The following is a 14,818-nucleotide window of genomic DNA, read 5'->3' on the forward strand; positions in this document are numbered from 1 at the left end:
GAAGTTTTACGACAAAACCGGCACGATACCGGGAGACGTAAATAGTGAATTTACGATAGAAGACTTTTTAGCCTTAGCAATCTAAAAAAAAGTCGTAGAATATGTTAAACTAAGAACATCGATAAAAAGAACGCCCAAATCTGACTTCGTATGAAGAAGTTATGATTTTTCTAAGATTCGGCTTAGCAGTGCACGACCTGAAACTCGAATTTTAGTTCGAGCGGTTTTTGGCTTACGCAACATAAATGAGAGTTGAAGATCTCATTAATAGGAAATCAACGGTAAAAAGACAGACAAAAACAGAGTCCGTATGTAGAAGTTATTAATTTTACGCAGACGTTTAACAGTATAATCTCCTTGTACTGTTAAATTTAAGATCGGTCGAGAATTAGTTGACGGTGTCAAAATGAAAGTTGTAGATCTTATTATTACCTACGCGTGGATATAAAGAACGTCAAAAACGGAGGTCGTATGTGAAAGTTACGGATTTTAGAAGTCGGAAGTGTGCTGTGCGAAAATGGGTGATGTGGCACAATCTTGGCCATTGCTTTCTCCCCAAGGCTTGCCACCAGATGGTGACGTGTGGCACCAAGTTCAGCCACATTTCACCCTATAAATACCACCTCTCCCACCCTCATTTTCTTCATACCTTTCCCATTCTTTCTTCTCTTTACTCTCTCTCTCTCTCTCTAGAACCTCTCTCTAGCCCCGAAATCCCCCGAAAAGCCTAGGGAACCTCCCTAGCACGAGGCGGAAGCCCCGGAGTGCTCGAAGGCTCCGAGAAGAAGAGCTTTTCGGCTCGGGAACGCTGCTCCAAGCAAAGCCCGGTTTTCTATAAAACCCGCTGTAAGTGAGCTACGCCTACGCTATTTTTAATATAACTTTTATTTAATTATAGTAACGTTATTAGGAACTTATAATAAATACTTGGGCTATTATTATGGGTTATATAAGTATTTTTTTGACGCTTATATAATAATAATAATAATAGCTAGACTATTAATTAGTCTCGACGAATAATAAACTAAACTCTAGTGGTAATAATACTAGGTTTCGTCGAAGAAAAATTCTTTTTAAGAAGCGAAGCGCTGTCTGAGTTCGGAATCACCACCTTTTCCGGTGAGTGCATAGTTACCTTCAACTTACACATAGATATGAAGTATTTTATATAAATTACGTGCTATGTGTGCATATTATCTGAATACTTGCTATCTATGCTAGATGAATGTTGTTATACATGTTTTCAATGATTTAAACTGTATATGTATTTTATATCTACGAAAATGTTGGGGTAAAACATGGGTAGATGTAATAGGTGATGTGTGATAAAATGATGAGAGGCCTCGATGTTGTTGTTGTTGATCCAGTCATCTAGCGGAGTATAGATGACGACCACGGACTCTTCTAGACAGTCCAGTGGAACACTAGCAGGTTCGCAACCTGTAGGTGTTGTGAACGATGTGTTCACCGGTGTACTCCATCCCCCACATGGTTGCCTATTAGGACATTTATTGCTGAGGAATCCCCTTAGCAGTAGTGTCCGTCCCGATGATAATCCTTAGGCTAGGTCCCTTATGATAGGTGTTTAGGGACGTAAAGTGAGGATAACGGGAACGGGTAATCGGGTTATTGTTGATTGATGAAATTAATAAACTTATTTATTGTGGGTTGAAAACCCTATGTGCTCACCAGGCTCCCAAGCCTGACCCACTCAGTTTTATGTATTACAGGTAGTGGCGCATGAGCATAGGTGTGATGTTTTGGACGAGGGATTACGGATATAGGCCTGTAGATATGAAATAATGTAGTAAGGCTTATATTGTACTGTTTATACTTTTGATCTGTACGAACATGACATCCCGAGTCTTTTAATGAATACATTTCTATGGAAATGCTTTTGATAAATCTTTATCATATTATTGTTTTGGGACAAATTCCGCAAACCATTTATTAAAAGATAACTCTGATTTTGAAATAAAGTATAAACAAAACCGGTCTTTTCTGGCCGTGATTTTAGGGATGTCACAATGTGTAAGATGAAAGTAACTATGCACTCACCTATTAAGGTGGTGATTCTAAACTTAGACAACACTTCGTTACTCTTTGAAACGATTTCCTTCGTCAAAACCTAGTATCATTACCACTAGGGTTTAGTCTATAATTCACTGAGACTAATTAATAGTCTAAATATTATTACTTTTATATAAGTGTTAAACAATGCTTATATAACCCATAATAATAGCTCAAATACTCCTTATAAGGTCCTAATAACATTACTATATTGAAACATAAGCTATACCAAAGATAGGGTAGGTATAGCTCACTTACAACTAGTTTTCTCGAAAACTGGGCTTGGCTGGAGCAGCGTTCCCGAGCCAAAAGGCTCTTTTCTCGGGGATTCCTTCGGGTGCTAGGGGTTTACCTAGACTTTAGGGGGGGGGGGGGGGGGTTAAGGAGGCTTAGAGAGAGGTTCTAGAGAGAGAAAGAGAAGTTGGAATGTATGAGAAATGAGGGTGCCCCGACACTCTATTTGTAGGCTGGAAATCACCAAAACTCATCAATTTGGCCTCCAACTCGTCGAGTTCCAGGCCAGGTGTCACCATCTGGTCGCTACCCTTGGGGAGGAAGCAATGGCTGTGATCGTGCCACGTCATCCAAACTCGTACAACACCCTCCCGACTTAGAAAAATCATAACTCTCGCATACGAGATCCGTTTTCAACATTCTTCATATCCACGTGTAGGTAAAAACAAGATCTTCAACTTTCAATAAGAATCCGTCGGCTAATTCTCGACCGATCTTAAATTTAACAATAGGAGGAGATTAGACTGTTAAATGGCTGTGAACAATTTGTAACTCCTTCATACGGACTCCGTTTTTGTCTATCTTTTTATGGTTGAGTTCCTATTAATGAGATCTTCAACTCTCATTTAGGTCATGTAGGCCAAAAACCGCTTGAACTAATATTCGAATTTCGGGCCGTGCACTACTAGGCCAAATCTTAGAAAATCATAACTTCCTCATACGAAGTCAGATTTGGGCGTTCTTTTTATGGACGCTCTCAGGTTAACATATTCAACGAATTTCATTTAGATAACTAAGGCTAAAAGTCAATCTAACGTAAATTCACTAGTTATGCTTCCTGGTGTCGTGTCGGTTCCGTCGTGAAACTTCGACGGGTCATAACTTCTTCGTTATAACTCGGATTTCGACGTTCTTTATATATCCGAAACCCTTGTTTCGACCACTAAAACTTTATGTAAAGATATCGGGCTTATGTAACACTTTAATTTTGATGCTTATTTTATTCTTTATTTATTATATGTTTATAAATAAGTAATAAGCACATAAATACACATAATTCACATAGTATTCAAATATTTCATATTTATTACTTCAAAAGAGTTACAATAGTTGACCTAGAATATTACATTGTCTAAAAATGCTTAGCCCCGAAACCCAAGCATTACATAATTCCTCTTGTAATGCCCGATTTCACCATACCCATAACAGGCTTGGCCTATTCCACTTCAGAGGGTCTGAGCATTAGGTTGCATAGGTGTCTTGCAGAAGTGGGTTGTATGCCCCTTCTTGTTGCAGCTAGTGCATCGTAATTACCAAGAAGGACCATGATGATGGAAATTGTATTTGTCGCACCTTAGGAGGGTTCCAACATATCTATTAGTAAGTGCTTGAGTAGTGGGAACAACAACATGAAGGGTAGCAACATGGACTACCACTGTTTGTTGTTTCTTGGAGGGATCCTGTGAAGATTGACCCTTTTGCTTGTTCCAAAATTTCTTCTTTCCACCACCCCCTTTAGGTGGTTTGGGAGCGGCTGACATGGAATCTTGGCGATCTCTGTGGTCTAGTAATGTTTGTGTCAGACATTTGGCATTGTCAAACGTGAGTAGATTGGCAGCTAGGACATTTCCTTGCATCGGGGGAGTTAATCCCATATGAATCTCTCCACTTTCTTGCTCTATGGGGTGACCATCCTGGGACATAGAAGTGCCAGGTCACTGAACCTCGTGGTGTAAGTAGCGATGTTGTAGCCCTTCATCTTCAGACTCCATAGCTCTTGCATTTCCCCCCACGAGAAATATTCGACGAACATCAGTTCTTTCAAATCGTCCCAACTCATGGCATTAGCTATCGGTAGAGTCAGCGATTTGAATTGGCTGTTCCACCAAGTGAGAGCTCTGTTAGTGAAGGTGCGTGCTGCAAATTTTACTTTGCTCGACTCGGGGTACGTACAGATCTCGAATATTAATTCGGTTTTCTTGAACCAACGAGTTAGGGCATTGACACCTCTAGTGCCATCGAAAGATCGAGATTTGGCATTGGTGAAATCCTTGTATGAACACTCCCTCGGGTGTCCATGACTGTCCCCAAGGTTATATTGGTTGGAACCACTACTCGACCCGTTAGTGCCACTTGCATTGATTTGTGACATAGCGGCAACCACGACGATTGTTACTGTTGCTTGGAAGACAGTAGGATCGTACTGAGGAGGTGGTGGCTGTGGTGGATTATTGTTCTTCTGTTGGATTTCTTCGGAGGCATCTTTCTATAAAATAAATTAAGAGAAAAATGATGAGAAGTCCTCTATATTGGTTATGATTCAGGTGATATTGAACATGGTATATCTTATCCTGACACTTATAGTGTTCTATTAAGTGATTTACAGTGGAAGTTTACTAATACAAGTACACAATCGCCATGAAATTTATAGCAACACTTGGAATGAAATTTGTATAATGTGATTTGTGCCTAATCCCTATATAATCACATAGTGTACTCGAATTATATATAACAAAGACCAAATAGACCTTCGATTAAGTGATCCTACTCTAAGTCCACAACCAAACAAGGAACATCAAGTAAAGTTAAATCACCTATTCTAAGTGTATAAAATATTATTTATATATAACTTATATATACACACACACACACACACACACACTTAGCAATTATAAATCTATCAACAAGAGTTCTTTGTTTTCTTGTGTTTGGCTCTAGTATCATAGTGTTACAAAATACTCCTATAGTATGTTAGCTGTATGTTTGGTTCTATTGTCCCCTTTGTATAGAGTTTGGTACGTTTTAGACTTATCGCAACACCACTAGCACTCCCAAACACATGTTGGTCATATCTCAAATAAATATAATTGATCAGGCTATATTTATCCCAAATATGATTACATAACTATCTAGGTTTAACCGTAGTGTTCAACATCTAAATACTTTTGTTTTGTTCTTCTTGTGATACTGTTTCTGGTATGTATGTATACTTGTCTACTTCTTATAAAATTCTTAAAATTTAAAAGTATACTTTTAGTTTAGAGCGTTTTGGCCTCATAGTGTTTATAGTTGTATATCATGTAAGGTTTGATATACTTAGTTCACTATAAACAACGCTCTGATACCAATCTGTCACACCCCCAAACCAGAACGGCGGAAACGTTCGGGGGTGGAGAACTTCATTTATAATATCACAAAATTGTATAATAGGAATCAAAGCAAACACAACCATTACATTTATAAGTTAAAGTATTTACATCTGTTCAATAGATAGTTTGTATGACATCAAAATGTAAAGCAAAAGTATGAAAGATGCGACTCTAAATGCTCTGTCTTCTCAAAAACCTACGAGTGTACCTGTCTTACCGGTTCCCTAAGAATACAAGTGATTTTGAAAGTGTATCAACATTTAATTTGGTGAGTTCATAAGTATGTTTTAGTGATGGAAAACGTGTCCTTGTACTTTGAAAATGCTAGTATGTTTCTCCAGAAAATCCAATATTTTCTATAGTGAATGTACTGTAGTCATGTATGTTCCTTGTAAATGTATACTGTATTAGTGTACTCAGTACTAAAAACTAGTGTATTCTATCTGTATTTGTAAGAAAACCTTTGTATGTATACGTGGATACCACTAGTTGTAGTGAAAGTAGTGTACTGTAATAGCGTTTGTATGAAAACATTAGTATGAATGTCTGGTTATCACTAGATGTAGTGTAAAGTAGTATATCATAGAGTACTGTAGTTTTATTAAATAAAACAAAACCACTGAAGTAGTGTTAATCACACAAACATATGTGTTAGTTATACTGTTGCGAGCTTCATATAACCATACTTGATATGACCTAGTGACCTCTACGACGTTCTTCAGGCGTCTGAAAGTTATGACATTTGTCACCCCAGGCCTGGCGGCCTAACTGTAGCTAGCAGTTTAGGTGTCGAATTGTCAGTCCTATATAGATCTATACAAATATCTCACACTCTCTCTCCATGAGACTCTAGTTATACTGTATAGGATTTAGTTCCGTACCCTGGCAGATAGTAGTGAAGTAGTGCCTCACCACCTTGTATTAACTAGTTTACGTGTAGTGTCGTAGTGTTGTAGTTTTCTCTTGTAATAGAAACTATATGTATTGTCATGTATTAATGTACCTCGTAGTTTAAAATAATTATACTTAAATCATTATTTTAGCAGTTTGTACTTGTATCAATGTATTTATAGTAGTGTTTCCTAAACTATACATATTTTGTTTGTATGTTCTTGTTTCATGTGTTGTACTTAGCAAAATAGTTTAGTGAATCTCAGGCTATACCGATTATAGCTTAACTGTAATGTTTTGTAGTGAAATGAAAACATTTGCAATTTAATTATATGAAATCAACCGTAAACACCCCTTTTGTCCCCACTTTAAAGCGTAAACCCTCTTGATCTTTATTCCAAATCCGTAAACCCCCTTTTATTTGAATTTCTTGGACTGTGAACTCCTTTTGGGGTTGTTTTGTTGACCGTGAACTCCATTTAGGGTTAATTTCTTGATCGTGAACTCCTTTTGGAGTTGTTTTTATGATTTAAACCTTAGACTATCCACTTATATTAAGTTTTAATATCATAATTCACTTAAGAATTAAACTATATTTACTTATTAGCTTACAATTACGCCCTTGAGATCATAGAGGATTTATTTATACATAAGGATCGAAATGTAATTTTTGATTCTTACTGAATTGAGAATGACGGGTTGTTACAACGTTGGTCCACTGGTTAGCTGACACATTTCCTGATTTTTGGATGGGCAGTGTAGCTAGCCTCGGGGGAAAAGCTATGCGTGACGTGCGCTCCTGTGCCGAATTTTTTATTTTCAAATTTGCATAACTTCTTCGTACGAGCACCATTTTTGTCGTTCTTTCTATCTACGGAAAGCTCACGATGGATCTATAACTCTCATTTAGACTCCGTCGGCTAATTTTGATATTCTTTTTTTACATAGGCTTAAACTGTTAAAGTCTGTATAAAATGCATAACTTTCTTATCCAGGGTCCGTTTCCGACCATCCTTATATCGTTAGGTTCCTATTAACAAGATCATCAATTATCGTTTAAATTGTTTTGGCTAAAAATCGAATGATCATAAATATGATTTATGAGGTGCATACTGTTACGCTAAATCTTAGAAGAATAATAACGTCATCTAATGAAGTTAGATTTAGACGTTCTTTATATGCATGCTCTCGGTTTAATAACTACTTTTAACGATATTCAAAGTTGTGTCGGTTTAATAGCGAAACTTCGAAGAAGCATAACTTCTTCATATGAAGTTGGATTTGAACATTCCTTATATCTCCATGATCCTTATGACGTATACAACAACTAGTTTAAGAGTATTTTTCCTAAATAATCTTTTATTTCCGACAAGTATTTTAGTCTTGTTTATTTTATTCTTAAATACTTATATAATTCATATAAAATATTGTATAAAATACATAAGGACATAATAATATGAATAATAATATCTTATTAATTCATATAAAAATTACAATAGTTGACCAAAGTGATTACATACTATGACTAATCTAATAGGAAACACAAACGTTACAAAATCTACTATCACATTCCTAAGCAGGACCGGTTAATTAACTTTCAATGCCCGAGGTGAAATACTAAAAAAATATCCTTATATATAAAAACATTGTAGAAAAATTGTAGCAAATCTCTAATCAAATTAAATCATGGTTAGATAAACAAAAACATACAAAAAAATCATCTAAAACAATGTTTATGTTCATTTTTTGAAGAAAAACATCATTTATTTTATGATAATCTGGAAAAAGTGACTTTGGATACTCGGAATTGACAATGTATTTGATTTTTTTTGACTCACGGTACTTCAAAGATATGATTTCAATAACTTCAATTTCGAAAAACTTCTTTCCTCGATACTTATTGTAACCGGTATTGTCAACAAAATCTTATATGCTCCTAACATATTAGGAAACATGTCAATTTTCTTCGAAAACTCCATAATCTGAATAGCTTTCTAAGGAAGTTCACATTTGTATATTTCACGGGGGAACATTACCTACAAAAATTGTAACTTAATAAATAATTCTTTCCATTAATATCAAGTTCCTCATCAACTGTCAAACAAGTTTCAAGTTTCATACAACATTTTTTTAATTTGTCATCTAGTAAGGATTTTAACATTGAACAAACAAACAAAAATCCTAAAATAGATTCAAATTGTTGTGTTTACTCAAATCAACTTTTCAATTGTGTAAGAGCCATATCCATTAGAATAATAATATGTTTTAAATTTTCTTTAGAAGATTATTATTCTCTTTTAGTATTTGGAACCTCATCAAATTGTGTTTTTCTATAAGCAATACGTTTAATATGAAATTCGGTTTAACTCCAATACTATATGTTATTTCTTTAGCTTCATTAATAGTAAAGTCAAGCCCATTTTCCCTATAATTTTCAAAACAATTAACTAACCCTCTAAATTTTTTACCACAACATCAAGAATCATATCTTTCGATTGTAAATTTTTACTTACCAAATTAATTCTAAATAAAATATTGTATCATATTACTAAACTTAAAATAAATTCAAACTAAAAAATTCACTATTTATTAATGATTCAGTATCTCTATAAACATTTCCACCATCAATCACTTTAGAATATTTTTAAAGCTTTTTTAAATTTAAAAGGTTGAGTTTTTATGTCTTTAACATTTTCAATGTTACTTTCCCAACATGTTGCATACAATGATTTAAGTGTTGATTCATCTACATACTAAAGTAAAACACTTCATTTTTTGTAGAACTAGAAAAAACATTATATATCATTTGACAAGTACCATTTTTTTTTGCATTATGACAAGAATTTTCCATATCACATAAAACTAAATTAAGACTATCACATTCACATGACATATAAAAAGCTCTTGAATTTACATCAATCAATCTTTTTTGTACACCTTCATGTTTTCCTATCATATTTGCTCAATTATCATACCCTTATCCTTTATATACAATTAAAATCCAAGTGAAGAGATTTCAAAGCATTTTGTAAAACATTAAAAAGTCCTAAACTAGATGTATCCTCTACAACTAAGAACTTTAGAAAAAAATTCTTCTACTTTTATTAGAACACTTGCAACATCGACACATTTTATATTCAAAATCATTTGTTCTATGTGAGTTGCACAGGAGTGCAATCAATGATTTTAGAAAAATATTTTTCATATTTTTTAATAATTTCACTTTTTTCAACATTTCAATTAATTTATTTTGAATTTTATGACTAAGACAGTGATTGTGATTTTTTTTTTTTTTTTTTTTTTTTTTAAATCTTGAATAAGTCGATGTTGTTTCATTAATGGATCTAATTCAACAATCATTTGAACTATATGTACCAAGTTACCATTTGAATCCTCGTATATATTTCATCTGTTCCACAAAAATCCAAATTACATTAAGCTAAACATTTTACAACCACAATTATTCTCACCAAACCTTATTTCTAATGTTCGGTATCTTTTTTATTATCATTTCTTGTAACTCTTTATCAACTGTTTCATTTTTATTTAACCTAATTTATGTTTCGGTCCATGTTTTTAAAATAATCTTACGTTCAGAACAATTTTCATGTTCACCTAATTTTCACTAAAATGTTTCCAATCTTTTTTTCTTGGGTTGCCAAATTACTTCTAAACCGAGTAGTTTCAAACAACTTACAACAAAAACAAAAAAAAAACATTATGAAGTTCTTTTGAATACACCAACCATTTTTATCATAAGTATAACAATTTATTAATTTAGAATATAAAATTCAAAAGAAAAATGTCTACCATGTGTATATTTTGGAAAACTTTCGTTAGTTTGAATTTCGCTAATAGACTATTTTTCTATAAGCAAATCTTTCATTTTTAAAAATTTTAAATCTAACTCATTCCACGCACTTGGATCAAAAATATTAAAGTCGTTTGGTTTTTCAACAAAATCATTTTCAAATCATTAGAATTATCAATCGGCTCATTGGAACTATCAACAGGGTCATTAGAATTATTAACGGTGTCATCATTAGAATTGTTTTCGTTATCGTTTCAACAACCTTTTCATTTCTAGGAAAAAAATTATATAAAGACCCATGCATGTTTGTTTAGCAATTACTTGTTCTGTATTTTTTAGTTTTCTATTTTGAACACCCGAAAATTGTTTACTTGGAAACTTACTTAAAAAGTTAAATTCAAAAGATAGAAGTATAACAAAGAAATATACAATCTCATGGATGAAGAGGCTAGTGTTGAATAGGAAATTGGAGATTGGAGAAATTACAAAATCTAGTTTGCTTAGGCCTTCAAAAAACTTTTCTTACATTCTACAATAGTTTCACACATTCACTCAACATAGAAAATTATTAGTCTATTACCTAAACATAACTTCAATTTAGAAAATTACTAGTCCATTATCTAAATATAAATTCAGAAAAGAATAAAGTTATTACCTTAGAAAAAGAGTCGATAATCACGTAATATAATTAAAATTATCTTTTACTTGATCGATCAATATGTCTAGAATAGAGAAGATACAATAAATCTATTTCAATAAAGAATCTTTAAAATCATCATTCATAAAAACTAAAAGGGGGAGAAATGGAGAACCAACGTGATGTGTGACTACATACATTGATGGCTACTACCATTTTTGACTTCTCAATTCTCAAGATTTGAGACTCAACCAGAGGACAAGATAGTCATTCAACGTGAACTCGAGAACAGTTCGGAAGGAAGAAGAGGAGAATGATCAACAAATTAATTGATAAATTATTGCTTCAATTTTGCTACTACGAGATTAAATATTTTGTCGAGAAAAAGTCAGAAGTGCATTACCAGATTAACAATTTCATTGTTTGAATGGTAGATTGCTTCGATTTTGGCGAGTGTGACTCTGAGATTTCTGCTACTGCCTACTTTAGTTCATGCGTATTCAATCTTTTGTCGTTGGTGACTTCGTTCCCTATTCCTACGAGGCTAAGCCACTCACAAGTTACAAACATGGACTTGCATTATTATTTGGCACAATTAAATTAATACATACCAACAATTGTTAAGATTTTGCTACCCTTGGGCCGACTAATACCCTGGCCAATGGCTTGCTCCCCTACCCCACCCCGATTGACCTAGTCCCTAATGTTACCTATGTCTTCATCCCCACTAAGAATACAATAATCATGGTCATCATATTTTCTTTCAGACTCAAACAAATCTTGTAATCCATTATCAATATGATCCACATACACGGATATTTGACCATGAGTTCCATATACATAAAAAAAATGAAAGTTTCATAGCCCACTTCTTTCAGAATAAGCCTAATTCCAATAAAAGAAGAGCACCTGGCTCACAGTAATATAACCTTTTACAATCTAATTGCATGAAACATTCGAGAAAAGTAATACACTTTATGTGTGTCATACTAGAAAAATCATGATCTATGATGATGAATTTCATATTGTTATTATAAGATAAAGGAAGACGAATAAACACCCCGTTAAAGTTGAGTCCCACACGAGGACAAATCTCAGGCGGTTCAAGGTTGACATTGCTACTGATTATCTGCTACTTCACTTCGTTCTTTAGAGACTTCACTTCGTTCTCTAGAGGACTTGAAAACCCTAGATATTTCTTGAAGTTTTGGAGTAATGAAATAGCTCGCTTAAGTTCCTCTCATTTACATGACTTTTAAATTTATTTATAATTGTATTTCGAATTAATTGTGCAAACACCACTTTAGTGAAAAATCTATGACAAAACCAAAACTTTGTTGTGCTACAGTGTCGTTTGCTTATTTTTATTTAGTTTTTGATATATAATCTATCTACTTAAAACATTATGTTTTGACTTTTATACATTTGTTAAATAATTAAGATATAAAAATAAAAACTACAAATAAAATATTACTTTCCATTTAAAAAAAAATCTTTTGTTCACTCTATATAAAAAGTTAAGAAGAAGACAATATTTTTATTTAGATTTTTAATCTATAATCTATCTACTTAAAACATAAAAAAGCAATATGTTCGACTTTTATATCTTTTTTTTTTTTTTTAATAATTAAGGTATAAAAATCAAAATTACAATATATATATATATATATATATATATATATATATATATATATATATATATATATATATATTCCATTTTTAAAAGATCTCTTGTTTAGTTTATATAAAAATTTAACTGTTCATTTGTTATTCACTTTATATATAATATTTATTCTTTTTTCATTTTCATTTTGCATCTTATTGTCTGTCTCTAAGAACATTTTGCCATGTATAAAACTTAAGAGAAATTAAATATATTTTTTTTATTTTATCATTTTCCTATATATTTATTATTATTATATATTTCCTTTTTTTAAAAACTCTGTTTAGTTTATATAAAAATTTAACCGTTCATTTGTTATTCACTTTATATATAATATTTATTATTTTCTCAATTACATTTTGCAACTTATTGACTATCTTTAAAAACATTTTGCCATGTATAGAACCTAAGAGAAATTAAATACTTTTTAATTTTTTCTATCATTTTCCTACATATTTAATTTTATTATATTTGTTATATTTAACAGAATTAATAAATTTATATTATACTTGTGATAATCTTAAATATTTTAAATATGTAAGAAAATGATAGGAAGAAAAAATAAAATATATTAAATTTATTAAAACATAATTATAAAGTTTCTTTTATTTAAAGGACAAATAATTTTAAAATATTTCATCTGTCTGGTATTAAACTCGAGACCTTCTAGTTAGTTGTTAGAATAAAAATCTTCATTAACTAAGGTAGTGTTTGTTTTTTGTCTGCAGATCTGTATGGTCTCTTCTGTCTGCACCGCGAAGACCATGCGTAGACATTAGCCTTCGCAGATTGTTTGTTTTTTGAAGACTGCAGACCTAAAAATGTCTGTGCGTCCTCTTCTTTGCGCAAATGTGGACCAAAGTCTTTTAACATCTTCAGACATCTTCTAGCTTAAAAAAACATATAAATATATATATATCTTTATTTTTTTTAAAGTTTTTTTTTTTAATTTAAATTTTTTCCAACTTTATTAATGATAAACAATTTGAAAAAAAAATACAAAACTTAAAAAAAATGTTAAATGATACAACATGAAATTTTTGACAAATTTATAAATAAAGATTTATTATAATAATAGTCGTTGAAGTTTTTTATATAAATATGAAAAAAATCATAATATATTCTTATATTTATTTTTGCCAAATTTTGTAAAACATTATTTAATACAATATCGTCAATTTCTCAAAAAAAATATTTATGGTACGTTGTTAATGGATTTAATTGAAAAAATCGATGTTTATTTTCATCTATTTATGTATCAAATTCTTTGATCACTAATTATAATGTTTAGTTATAACTTTACAACCAAAATTGTTGGTTTTATCAAATATATACGTTAATTCATACCATTTTTATTTTTATTTTTTTATACAATAATACATAAAAGTTGATGTAGATTCGTTAATTATTTATAACAAAATCATAAAAATATTAAAAAATCATTTTGAAGTAAAAAAAAAATCTCATTTTATTTAGATTTCAGTTTATTTTAGTAGCCCGCATATATTAAAAAAACAAACAGTATTCTTTTGCAGACTGCAGAGGTTTGGTCCACGTCTTCTATTACATAGGTCTATAGATGTGTTCCGCAGATTGCAGACATTTTGTCACACAAAAAACAAACAACATCTAAGTGGGTTAGCCTTAACTTGTTGGTTATAAAGTTTAATAGAGCTAGTTGTTGGTAACTTTTTTTAATTCTATTTTATTGTTTCTGATCAAAATAGAATCACGTTAAATCATATCTCGAAATACGTGGATACAAATCCAACCACCTCTTTCAGCCAATGGTTATCTATCTAGTCTCCAAAGGTTATTAGTTTAATATTTAATTATTGTTTTTAAGTATTTTATGTCAACATGAAGTGAAATATTAACTAAACATCATATTTGGAATTACTTAAACGAACGAAGTTAGCCACCTTTTAAACTATCTTCAATTTGGCAACCAATTTGAAGTCAGCAATACGCAAGGAAGATGCAGCCTCCAACAACCACATTGTCCAATTTTCCCAGGTTTAATCGGGAATTATATGAGTATAAATGGTGTGGGTCCGAAGTAGTGAGGTAGTAGATAAGACCGATGTACAAAAGGGACTAGTTATTTACGCTACTTGTCCGCAAATCCAAATCAAAGGACTCTTTCAGTTTGTTTTGCCAAAGTATTAAGCGTGAACTCTATATAAAAAGACTCAACTATAAGAAACACATTATGGAAAAAGAGAAAATTTTATTATATCCATTAATGTTTGATTTTTGGTCCAAGTAGGTTTTAATTGTATTTTTTTGTACAATACTTCTATCAATTAAGGTGTTATGTGCTATTTGAAACAATTGGCAGGTTTTCATAGATAACATGGATA

Source organism: Lactuca saligna, chromosome 4 (assembly GCF_052625555.1).
Source record: "Lactuca saligna cultivar CGN05327 chromosome 4, ASM5262555v1, whole genome shotgun sequence".
Lineage (NCBI taxonomy): Eukaryota > Viridiplantae > Streptophyta > Magnoliopsida > Asterales > Asteraceae > Lactuca > Lactuca saligna.